The sequence below is a fragment of the Heptranchias perlo genome, chromosome 20 (assembly GCF_035084215.1).
Source record: "Heptranchias perlo isolate sHepPer1 chromosome 20, sHepPer1.hap1, whole genome shotgun sequence".
In the NCBI taxonomy this organism is placed as follows: Eukaryota; Metazoa; Chordata; class Chondrichthyes; order Hexanchiformes; family Hexanchidae; genus Heptranchias; species Heptranchias perlo.
Window position 1 is genome coordinate 24086643 of NC_090344.1, and position 27587 is coordinate 24114229.

The 27587-nt window shown below is 45.1% G+C and overlaps 4 non-coding genes across 4 annotated transcripts; 1 reads left to right on the plus strand and 3 right to left on the minus strand.

The window, feature by feature from the left end:
* Positions 1–8815: 8815 nt before the first annotated feature.
* On the minus strand, positions 8816–8886 carry trnag-gcc (transfer RNA glycine (anticodon GCC)). The gene has a single exon. It is a non-coding gene; the product is annotated as a tRNA-Gly (tRNA).
* Positions 8887–9520: 634 nt separating this feature from the next.
* trnag-gcc (transfer RNA glycine (anticodon GCC)) lies at positions 9521–9591 on the minus strand. Its single transcript has one exon. It is a non-coding gene; the product is annotated as a tRNA-Gly (tRNA).
* A 10099-nt stretch (positions 9592–19690) lies between these two features.
* trnas-gcu (transfer RNA serine (anticodon GCU)) lies at positions 19691–19772 on the plus strand. Its single transcript has one exon. It is a non-coding gene; the product is annotated as a tRNA-Ser (tRNA).
* Positions 19773–24591: 4819 nt separating this feature from the next.
* On the minus strand, positions 24592–24680 carry trnap-agg (transfer RNA proline (anticodon AGG)). The gene is given in 2 exon segments: positions 24592–24627; positions 24645–24680. It is a non-coding gene; the product is annotated as a tRNA-Pro (tRNA).
* Between the last annotated feature and the right edge of the window lie 2907 nt (positions 24681–27587).

The following is a 27587-nucleotide window of genomic DNA, read 5'->3' on the forward strand; positions in this document are numbered from 1 at the left end:
TAGCCGCAGGTGTGGCTATGGTGGCATTGTTTAAGTCACATGAACGAATTTTAGCAGAAAACATCTTGCACGCGCACAATATACAGTGAGATGTACTTCACCTGTGTATATTTAACAACAAACATCGACCACCATTCAGTAACCGAGGAAGTAAAGGACTCACAACGATCAAAAACATTCGCACTCTGCTTTTCACCATTTTATCAACAACACACAAAAAGTTTAAAGTCCACATGCGAATATGAGTATTGAGACCATAGGCCTAAAGACCGTGTCCATGACTCATTTTTATTTAATAATCGCAATTGCAATGAGCCACATCTGGATTTCCATTTCGCCAGATGAGTCTCGTGGCAAAGGAATTGGAACAACTGGTCAATGCCACAATGGATTGATTCCACGGGCCGTGTTCTGATGACCCCAAACACTACACATTCTTACAACCAATAAAAACAAACCTGCCGGGGACGGATGTCGGGTTGGTTTTCTGGAAGTAGCAAATCAACTGTGCAGAAAAAAAAACACCTCCAGCCTAAGGCACAAGAAAGAATTTCGTACAAGCAAAGGACTGAATGTGAAGATTGAGGATTCAAAACCACAACACCAGGGAAACTGCGATCTGAATACAGCGACCTCAACCGCTGGCTCATCCTGACTCCAGAATCTCTAATTTACTGACCCCGATTTTCTCAGTGAGGCCCAATGGCAGTTTCACTCTCTCTGATTCTCGCTAAAACCTGCTGGAAGGCCGAGTGATCAGTATATAAACTCCCCGGAGTTTCCTCTGCCTGTGCTCGGTGTATGGGGACGTTTGGTCGGGCCGTGGTATCCAGTTTCCAGGGAAGGGCAATAATTCTCGGTCTGAGACTGCATTCGCTGCTTTCCATCGGCAGCCGGTGATTGGAGAGGGCAGGGCGGACAGGCGGCCTGAATGGTGCTGCTGTCAGGGTCTCGCTCACTCCGGGAGCTGGGGAACAGCAAAAAACTGATGGGATTGTTGCTGCTTCTGAGATGCGGCTCAGAACTGCTGTTGTTAACGGAGGCAGCGCTGCAGGATCCTTTAATGATCCCTCACAAATCAACTGAAACCTGTCGGAATGTGAATACCATTTTACTTTTCCAAAGTAAAGGGAGTGACATTCATCACGGAAAAATGGGAAACAGTTGGCCTCTCGCTCACTGCAGAAATATCCACGTCACAGCGAGACAGCTCTCCGGCAAACCGTGAGCATTCTCTTCGGATCTGGTCTGTCAAGAAGAATTCTGATTACCTTGAAGCCAATCTCGGTTTTTTATTTATTGTTCGTGTGCCTGCTCTCCGACCGCAGGCGAAATGTTGGAATATCAGCCGTGCTCAGATGATAGCAGCACTTTAGAAACCCGGCAATGCGAGACAATGAATGTTAAGGTAACAGTCACCCTCTGTGAGTGGAATTGAACCACCAACCATTATTAATTAACAGGAACCAATTGCGCTATAGAAACACGACGTCTTGCGCACTGAACCATTAATTCACCGAGCGAAAGCTTCAGCTTGTCGTGATCAATGTAACAGCTGTCTTACCATCAGTTTACTTTTCCAAAATAAAGGGTGTGCAGCTTGCACGAGTGAAAATCTGTGCTGTTTTATTTGTGAACTTCAAACTCCCCTTGCCCCGAAATGTCTGTATGTCTGTATGTTGGAAGACTCAGTCACCCAATGATAGACAACATTGATTTTTCGAGCTGTTATTCACCATCCTTTATTTCAGTAACGTTCTGGTTTGCTGAAAATGAGATGAGTTGAAATGAGAAGGTCCAACGAGCCGGTGTCCACAAAGTTGTCTCTTGCACTTCCAGTGAAACGGACGGCAGTTTTCTCTTTTAAACCAGTGGTTACGATGTTAATGTGCCCGAGAAAGACTGGATTACAGCGGATGACTCTGGGCCAGAGTAAAGTTCAATTAAAATTTATGATTGCCGAGTGGCTGGACGGTGGATTTATCCCAGTTTGAACTCGGTGAAGTTACAAATCTAACGACAAGAGTTTGGGCTGGAGAAGGAATAGACTAAATAAGCAAATTTAATTACGCTGATTCCATAAACATTGCACACCACAGCCCTTAAAAATTGAGACCTGTTTCTATATAAAACTGGAGAGGGTCGAAATAGAAAGTAACAGAAAAAGCCATTCATTGTATGACACTGAATTATGCTGATTACACAAACTTTGCACACCACACCCTCCAAACATTGATACCTGTTTCTATGTAAAACTGGAGAAGGTGTAAATAGAAAGTTACAGAAAAAACAACATTGAGGTATCAAATTTAATTACACTGATTCCACAAACATTGCTCAGCACATCCCTTAAATACTGATATCTGTTTCCATATAAAACTGGAAAGGGTCTAAACAGAAAGTAACAGAAAAAAAACATTGATGTATGAAATGTAATTTTGCTTTACTGCGCAAATGCTGAACAGCCAATCCCTCAAACACTGTCCCGACATAAAATCAGTCGCAGAGCCCTGAGCCGCAGTGAAAATGCTGCGACCCAACGTCATTCAAACACTTAGTCTTCGGATCTGAAGTCAGATGCTGCAGTTCTGCCACCAGCTCCACAGGAAACTTGTGGATCCGAAATCCATATGGATGGCGATCGGTACTGACCACCACCGCGCTTCTGGGAGTGCAGGGGACGAAAGCAGCAGCCAACCACACTTCCTCACCAGAAGCGCAGGAATCCTACTCCTGAGAGATTCACTTCTTTAAACGTTGTTTGGATTCAGTGAATTGCGATATAATTCAATCTTTAATTGCCCTCCGCTCTGTCAGTTCAGGATTTTATTTAAACCGATAATTGGAGTTCTGTTTTACAGAGTGCCGGTTGTTTAAGCATTTCTCAGTCCCACTATTACCATTAATAACACTTTTTGCTGCTAACTTCTGTTTGATACAAAGCACCGGTCCTGTGAAATTGATCAGCGGTTGCACCAGGTTGCTGGTGTGATAAACACTGAGCATTTTTAAAAATACTTACCGTGTTGCGGTTTCTGTATTATCGCGATTATCACGTTTGCCTCACACGCAAAAAGCCCCCGATTCGATCCCGGGCAGAATTTTTTCATTATATTGGAACTTGCTCCAGATGTACCTCCAGGGGCGAGTTTCTTCTCCTGTGTTGATAGGTCGACAATTGGCTGTTCCTGTTCAATTTAACAACGGCTGCACCAAACTCCTGGTCTCATACACACTGAACATTTCCAAACAGTCTCCTAAAATGCAGTCGGAAAAGCGTTTCAAATACAAAACAAATCATTATTAAACTAGTGAGTGTCATTCGGTAACCATGTTAGGGTTTCTTTCAGTCTGCAACAAAATGTTATAGGTTAGTTAATGGTGTTTACAGAAATATTCCTCTGTTCGTAGAGTTTATTTGGTTTCATGTAATTAATTATATCAGTGTAAGCGCCGAATCATAACCACGAGCCCACAAGGCACCTGTACGGACAGTTCACCCAATCCGGTTACTTTGATCATCTGCCCTAATCTGGCAGAAAAACAATAGGATGAACAGCCCTTGCCTGTGAAAAGGTGTCCTCTCCCCTTAATCAAACTAATATCTGCAATTGATGGACTGGAGCGAATTGCGCTCGAAGCAGGTCTGGAAAATGCGCAATGCAGCCGCACAGGAATTCCAAATGAACTCTCCGTGGAGGAAAAGGAGTGACAGAAGCAGAAGGAGATGCCACGTGAAAGATTTGGACCCGGACCTGCTGCATGAGACTTTAAATGTTGTCAGCCTTTAACTGTAGCTCACAGTGTGAGAACAGTCATTATTATCATTAGCCTTTTATGTATCTTCTTGCACTGCATCTCCTCAATAGCCCCGGGTTATCACAGCATCGCTTTCTGCAAATTAAATCCCAGTGTGAAAACATATACGATTTCAAACCTAAGCAAAGTGTTTGTGATTGGAAGGAGAGTGCGAGTGGGGATCATGGGCCTGGGGGCAGTGAGATCATCTCTGAATGCTAAGATATTCCGCAAAGCAAAGAAGCAGGGAGATGAGACATTTGCGTCTATTTTTCCCGGTATGTGCAAAATCCATCCCTTCTCAATAGCCAGCACCATCCTTTCCCTCTCCCTGCTGACCAGGTCAAGATGGGTTTCATGTATTCGCTGTGTTTGCATCAAGCATCTAATTCAACTGGCAGCTGGAGGAGTAGAGGAAGCAGGAAGGAAAGAAGATTCAGAAACAGGAGATTCCACGTGAAACGGGCCGAATCTTGTGTGTGCCAGTTGCTTCAAATGATCCACGGCAGCCCTGCGTCGCCTCACAGATTTCCCAGGAGCTGCATCGATTCGGCCCGTGCGTGCGTGTATTTTGGAAATGGAAACAGAGACACCCGCTGCTTGTGGGAGTATTTCACCTCAATTTTCCATTTCACGCGCAGGCCTATCCGCACTCGGTACTGTCATGGCCTGAACACGTCTTTCGTGTTCTCACAGAAAATGCCACTTTTGCGAGCAGCTTGTCTGGACTGGACTGCACTGAGCTGGGACACTGGGAGCATTCAATGAATGAAATCAGCACTTTAAACAGAAAACATTCTTCACTCACTCATCCTGATACATTCGGGTCTCCATACTTGAATTATTCTTTCATTTATTGGAACATAGGAACATGAGTAGGCCATTCAGCCCCTCGAACATCCAGGTTCATACATCCTTCCTGAGGTGGGGTGCCCAGAATTGAATGCTGTCCTCCAGATGGGGTCTTGCCAGAGCTCTGTGCAGCTTTAACATAACTTCCACCCCTTTGTATTCCAGCGCTCATGTGATAAACGGGGAGAGTGAGAGCTCAAGATGGAAAGCGAGAGTGAGCAAATGGGAGAGAGAGAGAGGACTATGCATTGCACAAACCGTCGCTGTGTCGCTTTCTCAGGAGCTGCTTTGAATCACCACTGAGCTTTTGAACCACTTACTGCACCGCAGCAAAAGTTCCAAAGCAGCATATGGGTAACGTGAAATAACCTAATCGATAGCCGATTTGTGGCGCCATGGGTAGCACGTGGGACTTCTTCTAATCACTGCAAAAGTTGTGTGTCCAAATCTCACCATCGTTGAATTTTAGCTCAGGGTTCGGTGATTTCGGCGCTGGGAAGTGAAATTTTGCATCAAAACCTCAACAGGATCATTAATGCTCGTCAAGGAAGGGAAACAACCCCCTACACTTCATCTTATACAAGTGGCTCCAGTCCCACCCGAATTTATAATGCTTAATCCACTCTGAGTTGGATTGGCGAAACACTCTCAAGAAGGAGGCTCATCATCTGCTCACCGCAAAAGTCAATCTGCTGGACTTCCGGTTCTATCAGACTGCATGTTCCATCAGACAGGTTTCCAACTGGACAAATGCATCCGGCTGCCGTGCAAGCATTGGTGCTTCAGGGGTAGAATTCTTGCTTGCAGTAATTCTATGCTGTTGAAGTAGCTCCTGAAGATCGCAAGATGGAAATTATCGTGGCTGAGCGGTCTAACGCGCTGGTTTAAAGCTCAAGCTAAATCCCATAATTTACAGATGGATCAAAATCATAGTGCGTGGCTCCAATTCCGCAGTCTACCGCCTGTAAACTGATAACACTAAATATCACATCTGCTATTGCAACAAGAGGAACCACGTGGCGAGACAAATAATTGATGCATTTTGGAACACCTCAATTATTCCTTTTGCTCCGTTCGAAATGTTCAAAAGGAAAAAGATTCGTTTATCGAGGTGAGGCTCAACTAACAACCTCGCCATTTCCCGACCCTGTACAGTCATATAAGGACCACGCACTGACTGATTGCGCCGCTAGAGCCCGGTCACTCTGATCAACTGTCCCACTCTGCTGGAAAGAATCTTAAGGTGAGAGACGCTTACCTGTGGAAACGTGTCCTGTCCCCTTGATGAAAACAATATCTGCATTTCACTTTTAGCTTCTTTCACATCCTCTGCTCCATCGCACGACAATCGGGTTTTCTGTGAACAGATCAAAATAAACATTGCCAGAAATTCAAGCAGCAGTGGGATTCAAACCCACGCCTCCATAGAAATTTGATGGAACACTTTAGACCGCGAGGCCACGCTACCATAATGTCACAGTAACGTTGAAAGAGCTGTTTAATGCTCAAATTAATGAATTGAAGCTGATTGATCGCATTTACCCCGTGCTGGGGTTGTTCTCCTTGGAGCAGAGAACGTTAAGAGGAAATTTGATAGAAGTGTTCAAAGTCATGAAGGGTTTGGATAAAGTAAATAAAGAGAACCTGTTCCCATTGGCGGAAGGATCGAGAACCAGAGGACACAGATTGACGGTGATTGGCAAAAGAACCAAAGGCGACATGAGGAAACACTTTTTTACCCAGCGAGTAGTTATAATCTGGAATGCGCTGCCTGAAAGGATGGTGGAAGCAGATTCAATCGTGGCTTTTAAAAAGGAATTCGATAAATACTTGAAGGCATAAAAATATCGAGCGACCGGAAGGAGCGGGGGAATGGGACTAACTGGATTGCTCTTGAAATGACCCGGCACGGGCTCGATGGGCCGAATAGCCTCCTTCTGTTCTGTAACCATTTTATGATTGTATGATTCTATTGAAAACCTTTATTTTCTTTGCATGCATTTCTCTTTCTCTCCCTATCTCTGTCTCTTGTGTTGTTGCCTGATGGGCTTTTTAGGCTTCTAATGAGACCCTAATGTATCAGGATGAGTGAGTGAAGATTTTTTTCTGTTTGAAGTACTGATTTCATTAATTGAATACTCCCAGTGTCCCAGCTCAGTGCAGTCCAGTCCAGACAATCGACTCGCAAAAGTGGCATTTTCTGTGAGAACACGAAAGACGTGTTCAGGCCATGACAGTACCGAGTGCGGGTAGGCCTGAGCGTGAAATGGAACGGCGACGGCTGATCGAACCTGCAACACCAGCAGAGAAGATTAAAGAAAGACTGAGACGGTAGGAAAAGTGAAGGTGTAACCCAGCTGCTGCAGCCAATGTCGACACATTTATGTATCGTCGCTCTCACAGTGAATCAAATCACCAATTTGATTAAAGTATTCTTATGGTAGAGTGTATGTTATCACCATGCCGAGACAGACGGCAATCATATCAGAGAATCAGACATTCTGAAAAATTTACGCCAGTGGAGGCCATTCCGCCGATCGTGTTTGTACCGGCCGGAAAAGAGGTATCCAGCATCGCCCGACTTACCAGCGTTTGGTCCGTAGTCTTGTCGGTTATGGCTCTTCAAGTGCATATTGAAGTGCTTTTTAAATCCGATGAGGGTTTCTGCTTCTCCCACCCTCTCAGGCAGTGAGTTTCAGACCCCCACCACACGCTGGGTGGAAAAAAATCCCCTCTGCTCCACTCTAATCCTCGACCAATTACCCTAAATCTATGCGCCCTTTTTATTGACCTCCCTGCTAAGTGAAACAGGTCCTTCCTTTCCACTCTATCCAGGCCCGTCATAATTTTGTACACCTCAATTAAATCTCCCCTCAGCCTCCTCGGTTCCAGAGAAAACACCCTCAGCCTATCCAATCTATTCTCATAGCTAAAATTCTCCAGTCCTCTAAACATCGTCGTAAATCACATCTGTACCATTTCTCGTGCAGTCGCATCTTTCCTGTAATGTGGTGACCACAACTGTATGCAATACTCCAGCTGTGGCCTAACTAGTGTTATATTCATTTCAAGAACGACCTCACTGCTCTTACATTCTATGCCTGGGCAACACATGTAAAGTAAATAAAATTTCTCAAGATGATGAAGAGATTGATGCTGAATGTGAATTTCCCCAAGGTCAGGCGGTCTAATTGATATTGGATGACGGGATAGAGAACGACATATCGAAGTTTGCCGATGGACCCAAAATGGGAAGCGATGTAAGCAGTGTAGATGAAAGCATAACATTCCAGAGAGACATTAATATAATAAATGAATGGACAAAACCGTGGCAAATGGATTTCAATTTTGGCAAGTGTGAGGTCATCCACTTTGGACTTCACAAAGATAGATCAGAATACTTTACAAAAGGTGAAAAATTCGAAACTGTGGCGTTCCATAGGAACTTAGGTTTTCCCTGTACATAGATCAATAACATGTCATGGACCGGTACAGGAAATAATCAAAAAGGATAATGGAATGGTGGCCTATATGTTTAGAGGACGAGAATACAAGGGAATAGACATTATTCTACAGCGACAAGAAGCTCTGGTTGGACCACACCTGGAGTACTGTGTTCAGTTCTGGGCACCGCACCTTAGGAAGGATATTCTGCCCTTGGAGGGAGTGCAGTGTAGATTTACTAGAATGATGCCTGGGCCCGAAGCGTTAAATTACGAGGAGAGATTACACAAACTATGGTTGTATTCACTGCAATTTAGTAGATTAAAGGCTGATGTGATCGAAATTATCACGATATTATTAGGAACTGATGGGGTAGTTACACAGAAACTATTTCCGCTCGTTGGGGTTTCGAGGACTTGGGGGCATCGCCTAAACATTGGTGTCAGGACTTTCAGGAGTGAAGTTAGGACACACTTCTACAAGCAAAGGGAGGTCGAAGTGTGGAAATCTCTTCCACAAACGGCAGTTGATGCGAGCTCAATTGTTAATTTCAAACCCGTGATTTATAGATTTTTGTGAACCAAAGGTATTTCGAGATATGGGAGGAAAGCGGGTGCAGGGAGTTCGGTCACAACTCATTGAGTTACGGAACAGGCTGGAAGGATCAAAGACAAAACTCCTGTTCCGAAGTTCCTCCTTGGTGCAGAATGCAAAACGATCATGCATTGGCCGGGAATCGAACCCGGGTCTCCCGCGTGGCAGGCGAGAATTCTACCCCTGAACCACCAATGCAGAGTTGTGTAGAATTTGCATGTTTCTAAATGGAATCCTGTCTGAACGAACATGCCGTTTCCAGCTGCGATGGACGAGTGGTTCAAGCTGTTGTCTCAAAACCCCAATGGACTTTTCCTGCCTTGGTTTGAATTCGGCTCGCAGTGCTCCGGTTTAAAGATCTCTTCAATGCTCAAATACATAAATTGGAATTAACTGACCGCATTTACCTCTGTCCCAGCATGAGAGATACTTCAACGTGGCCGGTACTTTTATTTGGGCGTCCAATCTTCTCTTCCAAGATTTCAAGACCGAGAAGCAATATTTCCCAATCTGTAACTTAAATTCCGCTAGTTTTCAAAACCTGACATTTATACTCTTTATTTTCTTTGCATGCATCTCTCTATCTTTCCCTGTCTCTGTCTCTTGTCTCTCTGTGTGACCCCTGATGGACTTCTCAGGCTTCCTTGAACGGCAAAGGCTGACCGAACCTGCAACACCAGCAGAGGAGGGTAAAAAAATGGACTGAGACGGTAGGAAAATAAAGGTGCAACAACTCAGCCATGATCTCATTGAGTTGCGGAACAGGCTGGAAGGACCAAAAACCACAATCCTGTTCCGAAGCTCCTCCTTGGTGCAGAATGCAAAATAATCGTGCATTGGCCGGGAATCGAACCCGGGTCTCCCGCGTGGCAGGCGAGAATTCTACCCCTGAACCACCAATGCTGACTTGTGCAGAGATTGCATGTTTCTGAATGGAATCCTGTTTGAACGAACATGCCGTTTACAGCTGGGATGGCCGAGAGGTTGAAGCGGTGGTCTCAAAACTCCGATGTGGTTTTCCTGCCTCGGTTTGAATTCTGCTCGAAGCGCTCCTCTTCAAAGATCTCTTCAATGCTCAAATACATTAAATGGAATTAATTGACCACATTTACCTCTCTCCCACATGCTTCAACGTGGCCGGTGCTTTTAATCGGGCGTCCAATCTTCTCTTCTAAGATTTCAAGACCCGAGAAGGAATCTCTCCCAATTTGTAACTTAAATTCTTCTAGTTTGCAAAACCTGACATTTATACTCTTTATTTGATTTGCATGCATATCTCTATCTTTCCCTGTCTCTGTCTCATGTCTCTCTGTGTGTCCCTTGATGGACTTCTCAGGCTTCCTTGAACGGCGAAGGCTGATCTAACCTGCAACACCAGCAGAGAAGGCTGGAGAAGAGGACTGAGACGGTAGGAAAAGTAAAGGTGCAACCGAGTTGCAGCAGCCAATGTCTACACACTTATGTCTCTTCGCTCTCACAGTGAAACAAAGCACCAATTTGATTAAAGTATACTTATGGTAGAGTGTATATTATCGCGATGCCGAGACAGACGGCAATCATATCATCGAATCATAGAAAGTTAGGCCACTGAAGGAAGCCATTCTGCACATCTTGCCTGTGCTTACCGAAAAATCGGTACCGAGCCTCATCTCACTTTCCAGCGTTTGGTCACTAATCTTGTAGGTTACGGATCTTCACGTGCATGTTGAAGTTTTTATTTTTCAATGCGATGAGGGTTTTCTCCTCTCCCACCCATTCAGGCAGTGAATTCCCGACACCCACCGCCCTCTGGCTGGGAATTAAATCTTCCGCTCCCCTCTAATCTTTCGACCAATTATCTTAGATCTATGTACCCTGATTATTGACCTCCCTGCTAAGGGAAATAGGTTCTTGCTATCCACTCTATCTAGGCCCGTCATAATTTTAGACACTTTAATTAAATCTCCCAAAAGCCTCATCAGTTCCAAAGCAAACAACCCCAGCCTATCCAATCTATCCTCATCGTTCAAATTCTCCAGTTCTGGCAACGTTGTCGTAAAGTTCCTCTGTACCCTCTCTAGTGCAATCACACCTATCCTGTAATGTGTGACCACAACTGTACGCAGTATTCTGGCTGTGGCCTAACTATTGTTTCATACATTTCTTCCATAACCCCCCTGCTCTTATATTCTATGCCTCGCAAATAAAGGACAGTATCCTTTGTGACTTCACAACCACCTTATCTACCTGTTCTGCTACCTTCTGTGATCTGTGGACATGCACTCCAAGGTTCCGCTGTTCATCTGCATCTCTCAGTATCCTCCCAAGCAATGTAGTTTCAGAGCACCTAATTCTGAAACTTCTTACTTCATAATTCTAATCGTACAGTCGAAACCAATTTGGTAAAGGGAGGCTAATATTGGTCACTGGAAGTCGATAATGTACAACTTGATATTGCTGTGCACCAGAATAGAAAACGAGATTGGATGGACAGAAGAGGTCTGAAAGGATGGCCGATCGGCAGTGGGAGGCAGCGCACATTTTAACTGGTGTACGATTTCAATGTCAGCGGTTCGTGGGTCTCGGGGTATGATTCTCGCTTAGAGCTTTTGCGTAAAATGATATACATGAGATCTCAGTTTCAAATTCCGCACGATCTTTCCTATCTCAGTGCTTTTCGTGAAAAGTCAGCAATTAGCTTCCGACATCATTTCGGTGTTGCTGTTGGGAGAATTGATTTTTTTCCAGAGAATATTTGAGCTCCAGAGGACAGGGTGTGGAAGTTTCCAAGGCGCAACACACGTGAAGGAGCGGGTGAGTGGGACGAACTGGATCGCTCTTACAATGAGCCGGCACGGGCTCAATGGACCGAATAGCCTCCTTCTGTGTTGTTACCATTTTATGACTGTATGATTCTATGTATTCTCTTTATTTTCTTTGCATGCATTTCTTTATCTCTCCCTGTCTCTGTCTCTTGTATTGTCCCCTGATGGACTTCTCAGGCTTCCGTAAACGGCGATGCCTGATCGAATCTGCAACACCAGCAGAGAAGGTCAATAAGAAATAGGAGCAGGAGTCGGCCAATCGGCCCCTCGAGCCTGCTCCGCCATTCAATAAGATCATGGCTGATCTGATCCTAACCTCAAATCTGAATTCATGTCCAATTTCCTGCCCGCTCCCCGTAACCCCTAATTCCTTTTACTTCTAGGAAACTGTCGATTTCCGTTTTAAATTTATTTAATGATGTAGCTTCCACAGCTTCCTGGGGCAGCAAATTCCACAGACCTACTACCCTCTGAGTGAAGAAGTTTCTCCTCATATCAGTTTTGAAAAAGCAGCCCCTTATTCAAAGATTATGCCCCCTAGTTCTAGTTTCACCGATCCTTGGGAACATCCTTACCGCATCCACCCGATCAAGCCCCTTCACAATCTTATATGTTTCAATAAGATCGCCTCTCATTCTTCTGAACTCCAATGAGTAGAGTCCCAATCTACTCAACCTCTCCTCATATGTCCACCCCCTCATCCCCGGGATTAACCGAGTGAACCTTCGTTGCACCGCCTCGAGAGCAAGTATGTATTTTCTTAAGTATGGAGACCAAAACGGTATGCAGTATTCCAGGTGCGGTCTCATCAATACCTTATATAACGGCAGCAATACCTCCCTGTTTTTATATTCTATCCCCAGAGCAATAAAAGCCAACATTCCGTTGGCCTTCTTGATCACCTGCTGCACCTGCATACCAACTTTTTGATTTTCTTGCACGAGGACCCCCAGATCCCTTTGTACTGTAGTACTTTCCAGTTTCTCGCCTTTAAGATAATAACTTGCTCTCTGATTTTTCCTGCCAAAGTGCATAACCTCACATTTTCCAATATTGTATTGCATCTACCAAATCTCCGCCTGCTCACCCAGCCTGTCTGTATCCCCCTGTCGGTTTTTTATGTCTTCCTCCCTCTCCACTTTCCCTCCCATCTTTGTATCATCTGCAAACTTTGATATGTTACACTTGGTCCCCTCCTCCAAATCGTTAATATAGATTGTAAAGAGTTGGGGACACAGCACCGACCCCTGCGGAACACTACTGGCTACTGGTTGCCAGTCCGAGAATGAACTGTTTATCCCAACTCTCTGCTTCCTGTTAGATAACCAATCCTCCACCCATGCCAGAATATTACCCCCAATCCAGTGATTCTTTATCTTAAGCAATAATCTTCTATGTGGCACCTTGTCGAATGCCTTCTGGAAGTCTAAATACACTACGTCCACTGGTTCCCCTTTATCCACCCTGCACGTTATGTCCTCAAAGAACTCAAGCAAATTTGTCAGACATGACTTCCCCATCGTAAAGCCATGCTGACTTTGTCCTATTAAATTATGTTTATCCAAATGTTCCGCTACTGTCTCCTTAATAATAGATTCCAAAATTTTACCCACCACAGATGTTAGGCTAACTGGTCTATAATTTCCAGCCTTCTGCCGACTACCCTTTTTAAATAAGGGTGTTGCATTTGCAGTTTTCCAATCTGCCGGGACCTTTGCCGAGTCCAGAGAATTTTGGAAAATTATTACCAAAGCATCCACAATCCCAACTGCCAGTTCCCTCAAGACCCTCGGATGTTAGCCATCAAGTCCAGGGGATTTATCCGCCTTCAGTCCCATTATTTTACTGAGTACCAATTCCTTAGTGATTTTAATCGTATTTAGCTCCTCCCCCCCTCGAGCCCCCTGTTTGTCCAGTGTTGGGATATTCTTAGTGTCCTCTACCGTAAAGATTGAAACAAAATATTTATTCAGCATTTTTGCCGTTTCCATGTTTCCCACCATTATTTTCCCGTTCTCATCCTCGAAAGGGACCGACGTTTACCTTTGCCACCCTTTTTTCTTTTTATATAACTATAGAAACTCTTGCTATCTGCTTTTATATATTTTGCTAATTTATTTTCATAATCTATCTTCCCTTTCATAATCAATCCTTTAGTTACTTTTTGCTGTCTTTTGAAGTCTTCCCAATCTTCTATCCTCCCACTAAGTTTGGCTACCTTATATGTCCTTGTTTTTAGTCGGATACTGTCCTTAATTTCTTTACTTAGCCACGGATGGCTGTCATTTCTTTTACACCCTTTTTTCCTCAGTGGAATATTTTTTTTTTGAAAGTTGTAAAATAACTTCTAGAATGAACACCATTGCTCATGTACCGTCTTACCCTTTAATCTATTTTCCCAGTCCACTTTAATCAATTCCGCTCTCATACAATCATAGTCTCCTTTATTCAAGCTCAGTACGCTTGTTTGAGAACCAATCTTCTCACCCTCTAATTCGATATGGAATGTCACCATGTTATGGTCACTCATTCCAAGGCGATCCTTAACTAGGACATTAATAATTAATCCTGGCTCATTACACAGGACCAGGTCCAAGGTTGCTTGGCCCCTTGTTGGATAAGTTACATACTGCTCAAGAAATCCATCCCTAATACACTCAATAAACTCTTCCTCAAGGCTGCCCTGACCAATTTGATTTGTCCAGTTAATAAAGAAAGATTGAGACAGTAGGAAAATAAAAAGTGCAACCCCGCTGCTGCAGCCAATGTCTTCACATTAATGTTTTCTTCGTTCACTGGATGTGGGCGTCGCTGGCGAGGCCGGCATTTATTGCCCATCCCCAATTGCCCCTTGAGAATGTGGTGGTGAGCCGACTTCTTGAACCGCTGCAGTCCTTGTGGTGAAGGTTCTCCCAAAGTGCTGTTAGGAATGGAATTCCAGGATTTTGACCAAGCGACGATGAAGGAACGGCGATATATTTCCAAGTCGGGATGGTGTGTGACTTGGAGGGGAACGTGCAGGTGGTTTTGTTCCCATGTGCCTGCTGCTCTTGTCCTTCTAGGTGGTAGAGGTCGTCGGTTTAGGAGGTGCTGTCGAAGAAGCTTTGGCGAGTTGCTGCAGTGCATCCCGTGGATGGTACACACTGCAGCCACTGTGCGCAGGTGGTGAAGGGAGTGAATGTTTAGGGTGGTGGCTAGGGTGCCATTCAAGGGGGCTGCTTTGTCCTGGATGGTGTCGAGCTTCTTGAGTGTTGTTGGAGCTGCACTCATCCAGGCAAGGGGAGAGTATTCCATTATACTCCAGACCTTAGCCTTGTAGACGGCGGAAAGGCTTTGGGGAGTCAGGAGGTGAGTCACTCTCCGCAGAATACCCAGCATCTCGTCGCCACAGCATTTACATGGCTGGTCCAGTAAATTTTCTGGTCAATAGTGACCGCCAGGATGTTAATGGTGGGGGATTCGGCGATGGTAATGCCGTTGAACGTCAAGGGGAGGTGGCTGGACTCTCTCTTGTTGGAGATGGTCATTGCCAGGCACTTATCTGGCGCGAATGTTACTTGCCACTTGTCATCCCAAGCCTGGATGTTGTCCAGGTCTTGCTGCATGCGGACTCGGACTGCTTCGTTATTTGAGGGGTTGCGAATGGAACTGAACACTGTGCAATCATCAGCGAACATCCCCATTTCTGACCTTATGATGGCGGAAAGGTCATTGATGAAGCAGCTGAAGATGGTTGGGCCGAGGACACTGCCCTGAGGAACTCCTGCAGCAATGACCTGGGGCTGAGATGATTGGCCTCCAACAACCACTACCATCTTCCTTTGTGTTAGCCACTGGAGAGTTTTCCCCTGATTCCCATTGACTTCAATTTTACTAGGGCTTCTTCGTGTCACACTCGGTCAAATGCTGCCTTGATGTCAAGGGCAGTCACTCTCACCTCACCTCTGGAATTCAGCTCTTTTGTCCATGTTTGGACCAAGACTGTAATGAGGTCTGGGGCCGAGTGGTCCTGGCGGAATCAAACTGAGCATCGTTGAACAGGTTATTGGTGAGTAAGTGCCGATTGATAGCACTGTCAACGACACCTTCCATCACTTTGCTGATGATTGAGAGTCGACTGATGGGGCAGTAATTGGCCAGATTGGATTTGTCCTGCTTTTTGTTGACAGGACATACCTGGGCAATTTTCCACATTGTCGGGTAGGTGCCAGTGTTGTAGCTGTACTGAAACAGCTTGGCTAGCGGCGCAGCTAGTTCTGGAGCACAAGACCTCAGTACTACCGCCGGAATGTTGTCGGGGCCCATAGCCTTTGCTTTATCCAGTTCATTTAGCCGTTTCTTGATCTCACGTGGAGTGAATCGAATTGGTTGATGACTGGCTGCTATGAATATGGGGAGGAGGCCGTGATGGATTCGTCCACTCGGCACTTCTGGCTGCAAACGCTTCCAGCCTTGTATTTTGCACTCACGTGCTGGACTCGTCCATCACTTAAGGATGGGGATGTCTACAGAGTTCACAGAGCCTCCTCCTCCCGTTAGTTGTTTAATTGTCCACCACCATTCACGATTGGCTGTGGCAGGACTGCAGAGCTTTGATCTGATCCGTTGGTTGTGGATTCGCTTTGCTCTAATCTATAGCATGTTTAGCATGCATTTAGTTCTGAGTTGTAGCTTCACCAGGTTGGCACCTCATTTTTAAGTACGCCTGGTGCTGCTTCTGGCATGCTCTTCCACATTCCTCATTGTACCCGGATTGATTCCCTGGCTTGTTGGCAGAGTGAGGAATATGCCGGGCGAAGAAGTTACAGATTGTGCTGGAATACAATTATGCTGCTGCAGGATGGCCACACAGCACCTCATGGAATGCCCAGTTTTGAGCTGCTGGATCTGTTCTGAATCTATCCCATTTAGCACGGTGGTAGTGCCACACAACACGTTGGATGGTATCCTCAGTGCGAAGACAGGACTTCGTCTCCACGAGGACTATGCAGTGGTCACTCCTACCAATACTGTCATGGAGAGATGCATTTGCGCCACGTCGATTGGTGAGGCCGAGGTCAAGTTGGTTTTTCCCTCGTGTTGATTCATTCACCATCTACAGTCGGCCCAATCTTGCAGCAATGCCCTTCAGGCCTCGGCGAGTAGTGGTGCTACCGAGCCACCTTTGGTGATGAGCATTGAAGTCCCCCAACTACCCTCAGTGCTTCCTCCAAGTGATGTTCAACATGGAGGAGGACTGATATCAGCTGCTGAGGGCTTGTCAGTAGGTGGTTTCACTTGCCCATGTTTGACCTGATGCCATGAGGTCCACAGTCAATGTTGAGCACTCCCATCCTGACTGCATATCACTGTACCGCCACTGTCTGCTCCGTCTGTCCTGCCGGTGGGACAGGACATACCCAGGGATGCTGATGGAAGAGTCTACGGATTTTGGCTGAAAGGTATGATTCTGTGAGTATGGCTATGTCAGGCTGTTGCTTGACAAGTCTGTGGGACAGCTCTCCCAATTTTGGCACAAGTCCCCAGATGTTCGTGAGGAGGACTTTGCAGGGTCGACTAGGCTTGTTTTGAGCCTTTGTCGTGTCTGGTGCCTAGTGGCCCGTCCGGTTTTATTATGACTTTTTTTAATCGAGATTTTACAACTGAGTGGCTTGCTTGGCCATTTTAGAGGGCAATTAGGAATGAACCACATTGGTCGCTGTGGGTCTGGAGTCACATAGAGGCCAGACTGGGTAAGGAAGGCAGGTTTCCTTCCCTGAAGGGCATGAGTAAACCGGATGGGTTTTTACAACAATCCGGTTGTTTCATGGCCACCATTACTGATACTGGTATTTTAATTCCAACTTTTATTTTTCATGAATTGAATTTCTCCAGCTGTCATGGCGGGATTATGAACTCGTGACCCCGGATTATGAGTCCAGGCCTCTGGCTTATTAGCAACTTAACATAACCACTATGCTACTGTATCTCTTCGCGCTCCACTAAGTCACTCTCTTTTCATTCCTCTTATTTCGTGCTTTTTCTTTCTGCCTCCAGCACCTTTGTCTGTATCCTGTTTTTGTTCTCTCATGTCTCTCTGCTGGATGATCCAAAATTCAGACCTGTCGCTTCTTCCAGCATTTTCTTCCTTCCACAATCATCGTCCATTTCATTGAGACTTTCCTGCGGCCTTGCCAACTGTAACATTCACTTTCACATTCTTACGCCTTTAAGTTTGCTCCACATCGACCGCTGTTTCTCGGGGGCACATGTCCCGCTCGCACCAATGTTCATTTGTGCCTTGAAACCAATCGATACATTTCGATCTGCGTGACTGTTCCATCGACAAGCACTAAGAAAGCAGGGCAGGCATTCGGAAGGACAGCGGCATACTTTTCCGTGAAATTTCCATGGGGTGTCTTGTGACACGGGGGATGTTAACTGAAGAACTGGGTTTTGTTTTCATGGTCGTTGGCGCTTTTTCCCGAGCAGTTGATGTGCGGGAGAGACGGGCGGCGCGACATAGCTGCGAATTACGGCTGAAAGGTGCACTTTTGTCAGTCTGGGCGGTACAGTAAGACCGGAAATGTTCCGCTTGATCTTAATAGGTCTGTGGAAATGTCCGATTGAAAAGGAATGAGGAGAAATGAGAAGCGCGGGAATGGTGAAAAAGTGTCGATGACAGGAGGTTGGCCGTGAGCGAAAGGTCCTTTGAATGTCCGTCGCGGAGGGGATTTTGTTCAGAAACGACAGACTTTAAAGCGTGTGGGGAAAGTGAAGTGCGAGCTTTGTCCTTGGGTCAAACTGGGTGTTTTCAGGAAAACAGCCATTGTGAATTCACAAAAATGAAAACAGAAAATGCTGGAAACACTCAGCAGGTCAGGCAGCACCTGTGGAGAAAGAACCAGAGGTAAGCTTTCAGCCCTCTGAACTTTTATATCAGAAATGGACAGACTGGTATGGAGGAGAGCAATGCAGTTGTCCAAGATAGTGGAGTCAATCTTTCGATTATGTGGGTTCGAATCCCCCCTCTGCTACAATTAGTAGAGCTGTTCATTTTGGCCGCGTCACCCAAAAATCTTCTTTCCAAAGAAGTGCGTTTCCGCATTGCTGGCTCACATCTGTTTGCACAAATCAGCAAAGTCTGAATTGCCACCCAAAATGTTTCTTGCACGGAGGTGTTGGGATTGTAAGGGGTGATCTGGGTGAAGTTTCAATCAAAGTGCGCAATGGCCCACTGGTAAACGAAGTATCTCTCGTGGTGAGCATAAGATGAAAGACATGCACCATAATTATGTATTTCTTCTCTGCATCACACTCGGATTTATTATCAGGGAATGGTTATGAGCAGGTGGATTTACGTCACGCTCCGGTCGCTTTGCATCGCCCCCGACACACAGAATAGAATCATAGAAAGGTTACAGCATGCAAAGAGGCCATTCGGCACATCGAGTCCGTACCGGGTCTCTGCAAGAGCAATCCAGCAAGACCCCACCCCGCCCTTTCACTGTCGCCCTGTATTTTTTTTTCATTTCATATACTTATCCAGTTCCCTGTTGAAGGCCATGATTGAATCTGCCTCCACCACCCCTCGGGCAGTGCATTCCAGATCCGAAACACTCGCTGTGTAAAAAAGTTTTTCCTCATGTCACCTTTCGCTCTTTTGCAAAACACCTTAAATCTATGTCCTCTGGTCATTGACCCTTCGGCCAATGGGAACAGTTTCTCTCTATCTACTCTGTCCAGATCCTTCATGATTTTGAATTCCTCCATTAAATCTCCTCGCAACCGTCTCTATTCCAAGGAGAACAACCCCAGCTTCTCCAGTCTATCCATGAAACTAAAGCCCCTCATTCATGGAATCTTTCCAGGAATCACCCACCATCAACATTCTGGTGATCACCATGAACCAGAAAGTTAACTGGACCAGCCATATTGATACTGTGGCGACAAGAGCAGGTCAGAGATTGGATATTCTGCGCCGAGCAACTCACCTCCTGACTCCCCAAAGCCGTCCCACCATCTGCAAGGCGCAAGTCAGGATTGTAATAGATTACTCATGTGATAGTCACCTACATGAAATATTAACTCTGTTTCTATATCTAAAGATTCTGCCTGACCTGCTGAGGATGTCCAGCATTTATTGTTTTGATTTCAGTTTGGCAACATAGCCAGTATTTCCATTTTGAATAAAGGAGCTTGTGCAAGTTTGTTCATGCGACGAGGTGGCCGAGTGGTTCAGGCGATGGATTGCTAATCCATTGTGCTCTGCACGCGTGGGTTCGAATCCCATCCTCGTCGATGTTCAGTATTTTTTCATTCAGTCCATCCAGAAGGTCAGGTCCCTTCCTTCTCGAAAAGGCCAACGGAGGTTTCTGCAAGAGAAACTTACGTACCATAATTATGATTTATGTCCGGATCATTCCGTGTCTGTGTCTGTTCAAAAGGGATGTGCTCTCAGTCCCGGATCATTCCGTGTCTGCGTCTGTTCAAAAAGGGATTTGCTGTAAGTCCCGGATCATTCCGTGCCTCTGTCGGTTTAAATGGAATGTGCTGTCAGTCCCGGATCATTCCGTGTCTCTATCTGTTTAAAAGGGATGTGCTGTCAGTCCCGGATCATTCCGTGTCTGTGTCTGTTGAAAAGGGATGTGCTGTCAGTCCCGGATCATACCGTATCTGTTTCACCCGATTTTCTTGATACCTTTTTCCTTCTGAACTGAAATGACGATCCTCTCTCGAGAAGAAGGTTCACCGCCTGCTGTTGAGATCAAGTTCATTCTGCTGGGCTTCCATTCCAGTCACCGCAATCTATCCCCCATTCAGACCTACCCCCGCCTGGACATTATAATCTGCGATATTCATAAGGGAATGGTGAATCCAAATATCATGGTTATAATTTTCTTTGCTCCACAACACTGAAAATTATCAATTCCAACGATTCAGAAGCTAATCATAGAATCATAGAATCTTACAGCATAGAAGGAGGCCATTCGGCCTTAGTACCTTTGCCGGCTATTTTTCGAAGACCTGTCCAAATTAGACCCACACCCCAGATTCTCCCCATAACCCTGCAAATTAGTCCTCTTCAAGTACATGTCCAATTGCCTTTTGAATGATCCTGTGGAATCTGCTTCCACCATCCTTTCAGGAAGTGCGTTCCTGATCTTAACAAACCCTCTGTGTGAAAAAAAAATCTCTTAAATTCCTCTCTAGTTATTTTGCCAAATATTTTAAATCTGTGATCTCTGGTTACCGACCCACTTGCCAGAGGAAACAGTTTCTCCCTACTTGCTATTTCAAAACCCCTCATTATTTTGAATATCTCTGTCATGTCTCCCGTTAACCATCTCTGCTGTAAGGGGAATAATCCCAGCTTCTCCAATCTCTCCACATAACTGAAGTCCCTCATCACTGGTATCATCCAGGTCAACCTGCTCTGAATCCTCTTCAATCCCTTTTCATCCTTCGTATAGTATGGTGCCCAGAAGTGTACAAGACATTCCAGCTGAGGCCTAACTAGTGATTTGTAAAGGTTTAGTGTGACTTCCTTGTATTTAAATTCAATGCCCCCATTTACAAAGCCAAATATCCCATACGCTTTTTTAACTACCTTATCAACTTGCCCTGTTTTGTGAATATGATCCCCCAGGTCCCTCTGCTCTTGCAACCCCCCCATAAATTGTTCCATTTAGATTATACTGCCTCTTCTTGTTCTTCTTCCAAAAGTGCATCACTTCACACTGATCGGCGTTAAATCTGTCACGTAACTGCCCATTTCACCATTCTGTCCATGTCCTCCTGAAGTCTGCTGCTATCTTCCTCAATATTTTCTCCGTTGCCAAGTTTTGTATCATCCGCAAACTTCGAAACGGTACTCCCTATTCCTACATCCAAGTCATGTGTATATAAGAAGAAAAGCAATAGTCCTAATACCGACCCCTGGGGGATTCCACTGCATATTTCTCTCCAGTCAGAAAAACATTCGTTCACCACGACTCTCTGCCTCCTGTCCTTTAGCTAATTACGTGCTCACGTTAACACCGGTCATTTAATCCCATCTGCTTCTAGTTTTCGAATAAGTCTGTTATGTGTTAATTTCTAAAATGTGTCCTCAAAATAAATGTAACCCCGTAATTTAATTCTTAAGCAATGAGAATACAGATATTAAGACCGAATGATAGATTGGGTTCATTCCCATTACCCGAAGTTGACGGGACCCGAGGAGGTGAAAACCCATCTGGGTTTATATTTTCCAAAAACGGAGACGAAAATCGCAAAGCTCATCCCGTCGAAATCCAACAATTGGACTGAAGATCCGACTTTCTGGAAACCCGGGCGTTCCAGAAACCCTTCTGGAACGCCCGGGTTTGCAGACCTGGCCGTTCAAAGAAACCGGATAAGACCATCCGGGGGAAACACAGAGAGGGAAGAAACGCAGACAGAGATATCGAGATACATGCAAAGAAAAATAGTATCAATCTCCAAATTCTGTGATTGAGCAGAATTTAAGGTGCAGCTTAAAGGCAATTCGTGAAATCTTCGAGGTGGACATACGGGAACTCTGCCAGACTGCATGTTCTAGACATGTATCCAACGCTACACGTGCAGTCTGCAGCCGTGTGGTTCATTGTGGAACCCTTGCCTGACGGCGGTAAACCATGAGTTTGTTTCCAGGACAATGCAGCATCCTTTACCTTTTGTATTCTGTGCCCATGAGATCGCCTGAGTTGGGATAAATTCATGTGACGGCTTCAATCGGTCCAACTTCTTGAAAGATTATCTTCATTTCCTCTACGTGTGTTGCTTGGACAAACTTTCTGCATTCTGTCCTCTGGTGCTCAAACATGCTCTGCTGGAGATAAGTCAAACCTGCCTTCTGCACCGCTGAAAGGAAATGAGAAGCCAATTGGTGATCTTTGACTGAAAATGGGGACACAACGGGGCTCAACGGGTTTTGAACCAGTGAAACTCCCTGACCGAGAATCAGACCCGAAGACCAACTGGCAACAGAGCCGTGCAGCCACTGTAAAATTTTACTGCAACGCAGCCGATCCGCCATCCTTTCAGAACGCTCTGTCCATACAATCCCGCTTTCTTGTACGATATACGATGTCGAAAAATGTCAGGTTCTACACCAATTATATCATATCAACAACATCAAATTCCTTTTGAATGTACGACTTGTGTTATCAAGTCACACTTTACAGAATGAATTGCTCTGAAACGACATTGTTGTTTACACGCGACCATAAATATACTTTACTCAAATTGCTGCTTTCATTCACTATGAGAGCGAAGAGCCATGAATGTGGAGACATTAGCTACAATTTATCAGCTGGGTTGCACCTTTCCTTTTCCTACTATCTCAGTCTTTTTTTCCTTTACCCTTTTCTGCTATTGTTGCCGGTTAGATCAGCTCTCGCCATTCAAGGAAACCTGAGAAGTCCATCGGGGACAACACAGAGAGACAAGAGACAGAGACAGGGAGAGATAGAGAGATGCAGGCAAAGAAAATAAAGAGTATAAATGTCAGGTTTTGCAAACTAGCAGAATTTAAGTTACAGGTTGGGAGAGATTCCTTCTCGGGTCTTGAAGTCTTTCAAGAGAAGTTCTGACACTAATTAAAAGCACCGGCCACGCTGTAGAATCTCTCATTCTGGGAGAGAGATAAATGCGGTCAATTAACTCCAATTAATCTATTTCAGCACTGAAGGGATCTTTAAACAGTTGCTCTGCGAGCAGAATTCAACCCTGCGCAGGAAAACCTCAATTGGATTTTGAGTCCAACGCTTTAAACACTCGGCCACCGCAGCTGTAAACGGCATGTTCGTTCAGATCGGATTCCAAATGGACACTTGCCGCTATTAAGAACGCGCGCATTGGAGGTTCAGGGGTCGAATTCTCAATTCTTGTGCGGGAGACTTTGGTTCGATTTCCGGCCAATACAGAATCATTCTCACCAATGAGGAGCTGAGGAATATAAGTATGCCATTTCACCCCTCGAGCCTGTTCCGCAATTCAAACAGATCATGGCTGATATGTGACCGAACTCCATATAATCGCCTTAGCCCCGTATCGCTTAATAACTTCAGTTAACAAAAATTGATCAATTTCAGTTTTAAAATTAACAATTGAGCTCGCATCAACTGCCGTTTGCGGAAGAGAGTTCCAAACTTCTCCCTCCCTTTGCTTGGAGAGGTGTTTCCCAACTTCACTCCTGAAAGTCCTGACCCGAATGTTTAGGCGATGTCCCCAAGTCCTCGACATCCCAACCGGCGGAAATAGTTTTTCTCTATCTACTCCATCAGTTCCCCTTAATATTTCGAAAAGTTCGATCAAATCAGCTCTTAATCTACTAAATTCGAGGTAAACCCGAGTTTATGTAATCTCTCCGCGTAATGTAACCCTTGGGGTCCAGGTAACATTCTAGTAAATCGACGCTGCATTCCCTCCACAGCCAATATATCCTTCCTAAGGTGCGTTGCCCAGAACTGAATACAATACTTCAGGTGTGGTCTAACCAGGGCTTTGTATCGCTGTATCATAATGCCTATCCCCTTGTATTCTCGTCCTCTAGATATAAAGACCAACATTCCATTAACATTTTTGATTACTTTTTGTACCTGTCAATGACATTTTAATGACGTATGTAGATGGACACATCAGTCTTTTTGGACCTCCACTGTTTCGAGCTTTTCACCATTTACAAAGTATTCTGATCTATCCGTTTTGGTCCAAAGTGGATGACCTCACACTTGACTAAATTGATATCGATTTGCCACAATTTTACCCATTCATTTATTATATTAATACCTCTCTGTAATTTTATGTTTCCATCTGCACTGCTGAAAATGCTGCCCATCTTGGTGTCATCGGCAAACTTGGATATGTGGCTTTCTATCCCGTCATCTAATATCCGCCAGAATTGGAAAAAAATCCAAATTTAGCTTCAAACTCCTCATCATCTTGAGACATTTTATTTCCTTCACGTGTGTTGCGCCGACGATACTCCGGCATTGAGTCCACTGGAGCTCAAACATCCTCTGGAAAGAATTCAGTTCCACCAACAGCAACACTGAAAACATGTCAGAAGCCAATTGGTGACTTTTCACTAAAAGGAGGGCTCGTCCGGGATTTGAACCCGGGACCTCTCGCATATCATTCAATGAAACGCCCTAAGCGAGAATCATACCCCTAGACCAACGAGCCGCTGTTACTTCAGCTTTGCAGCCAGTGTAAAAGTTCGTTGCCTCCCACAGCCGATCGGCCATCCTTTCAGACCAGGTCTGTGCATCCAATCTCGTTTTCTGCTCCGGTGTCCAGCAATATCAAGTTGCACACCAAATATTTCCAATCACCAATATTAGTCTCCCTTTACCAAATTGGTTTCGAGTGTACGACTTGAGTTGTCAAGTGAGACGTTTCAGAATTATTTGCTCTTAAACTACATTGGTTGGGAGGATACTGAGAGGTGTGTCGATTTGCGGCACGCTCTGTTCCCTTGGCATCGCCTCATGCACATTGAGTTGAATCATGGAAAGGCTACAGCACGGAAAGAGGCCATTCGGCCCATCGAGTCCGTGCTCGCTCTCTGCAAGAGCAATCCAGCTAGAAACACTCCCCCGCCTTTCCCCGAAGCCCTGCATTTTTTTTCCTTTCAAGTACTTATCCAGTTCCCTTTTGAAGGCCATGATTGAATCTGCCTCCATCACACCCTCGCGCAGTGCATTCCATCTTCTATGTCGAGATCCTTCATGATTTTGAATACCTCTATCAAATCTCCACAAAACCGTCTCTTTTCCGAGGAGAACAACCTCAGATTCTCCAGTCTATCCACGTAACTAAAGTCCCTCATCCCTGCAATTATGCTGGTAATTTTTTTCTGCTCCCCCTCCAAGGCCTTCACATCTTTCCTGAAGTGCGGTGTCCCGAACCGGACACAATACTTCAGTTGTGTTCGAACCAGTGTGTTATAATGTTTCATCCTGACTTCTATACTTTTGCACTCTGTACATCTATTTATAAAGCCCAGGACCCCGAATGCTTTTTAACCGCTTTCTCAACCTGCCCTGCCACATTCAACTATTTGTACACATAAACCCCTCTTTGTTCCTGTACCGCTTTCACATTTGTGCCCTGGAGTTTATATCGGCTCTCCTCGTTCTTCCAACCGAAATGTATCACTTCGCATTTTTCAGCGTTAAATTTCATCTGCCACGTCTCCGCCCATGCCACCAGCCTGTCTATGTCATTTGAAGTCTATCACTGTCCTTAACACTGTTTACTACCCTTCCAAGGTTTGTTTCATCTGCAAATTTTGAAATTGTGCCCTGTGCACGAAAGTCCAAGTCATTGATATATATCAAGAAAAGCAGTGGTCCGAGCACTGATCCCTGGGGAACAGCACTCTACAACTCTCTCCAGTTCGAAAAAGAACCGTTCCCCAGTAATCTCTGTTTCCTGTCCCTTTCTTGATGATAAGCCTACCATGCAGCACTTTATCAAACACCTTTTGAAAGTCGATATACACCGCATCAACTGAATTGCCTTCATCTATCCTCTCTGTTACCTCATCAAAAACTCTTACAGGTTAGTTGAGCACGATTTGTTTTTAACAAATCCGTGCTGGCTTTCCCTAATCAATTCACCCTCGACCAAGTGACTGTTAATTCTGTCCCGGATTATCGTTTCTAAAAGTTTCCCCACCACTGAGGTTAAACTGACTGGCCTATATTTGCTGGGTTTATCCGTGTACCCATTTCAGAACAAGGGTGCAACCTTTGCAATTCTCCAGTCCTCTGGCACCACCCACATATCTAAGGATGTTGATAGATTATGGCCAGTACCTCTGCAATTTCCACCGTTACTTCCCTCAGCAACCTAGCATGTATCCCATCCGGAACAGGTGATTTACCTACTTTAAGTACAGCCAGCCGTTCAAGTGCCTCTTCTTTATCAATTTTTAGACCATCCAGTATCTCAACTATAAGTTCCTTTGCTGAGACTCTGGCAGCATCTGCTTCCTTGGTAAAGACAGATGCAAAGTACTCATTTGGTACCTCGGCCATCCCCTCTGCCTCCATGAGTAGATCTCCTTGATCGGGCCGAATCCGCCTCTCGCCTCCGCTTACTACCCGTTTACTGTTTACATGCCTGCAGAAGACTTTTGGATTCCCTTTTATGTTGGCCGTCAGTCCATAGTCATATTTCTCTTTGCCTCTCATTTCCTTTTTCTCTTCCCCTCTGAACTCCCTAATTTCGGCCTGGTGAATGAGAGCATAAAAAAGTTAGCATTTCATTCAGCCGGAAACAGAAAGTTACTGGTTGATTAATGGCGATTCGAACAAGCATTCGTCTTTTTTACAGAGTTTAATGAGTGTTGCGAAATTAATACAGTGAACTAGAATTCCTGATGGGGAACCGCTTCAGACATCACATTACTGCCCACACTGGGAAAAAGGATACTTCCGAAACTTTGACAACACATAGCAGGTCCCGCTGCAAAGTGACAGCTTGCCAGCTATTCCGAAATTTGGAGCCTGGACAGGGAGTTCAACGCTGGACCTTCAGCTCACTGCCCACTTTAAAAGTCTGATACTCTACCGACTGAGCTACCCAGCCTCGATACTACATACGCTCCCATCGTGCATATTCATGGCAGGCCTCTGAATCATCCCTGCAGCCGGCAAGCAAGGGTGAGGTCCGTTTTATAAAATTCTCAGCAACATGTTGAGGAGAATCCTTGTTCCTGTTGAACATGATGTAAGAAACATGGACAGTGAACTCGTGAGTTTACAATTCTTCTTGTTTGTGCCAAATGTCTTGTCATTCGTTAGCACCAATTAAAATAACACTTTACCCAGCGGCACAAAAGCTGAACTTGTCCCACACGGGAGCTGGAAAAGGCCTCTCGACCTTTCAGCCTATTAACATCTGTAAGCTGAATAATTTCACCCGTTACACAGTGACATCAGGCAGCATATTTCCCTTCCAAATTTTGCCAACACGAAACTTCCAACCGATGAATATCGGCTTAACGAAAAGAAGAATTGTTTGTTTGGTTCTTTAGATTTAAAGATCTCGTACCGGCCCCTTTGCCATATGAGCTGCCGCAAA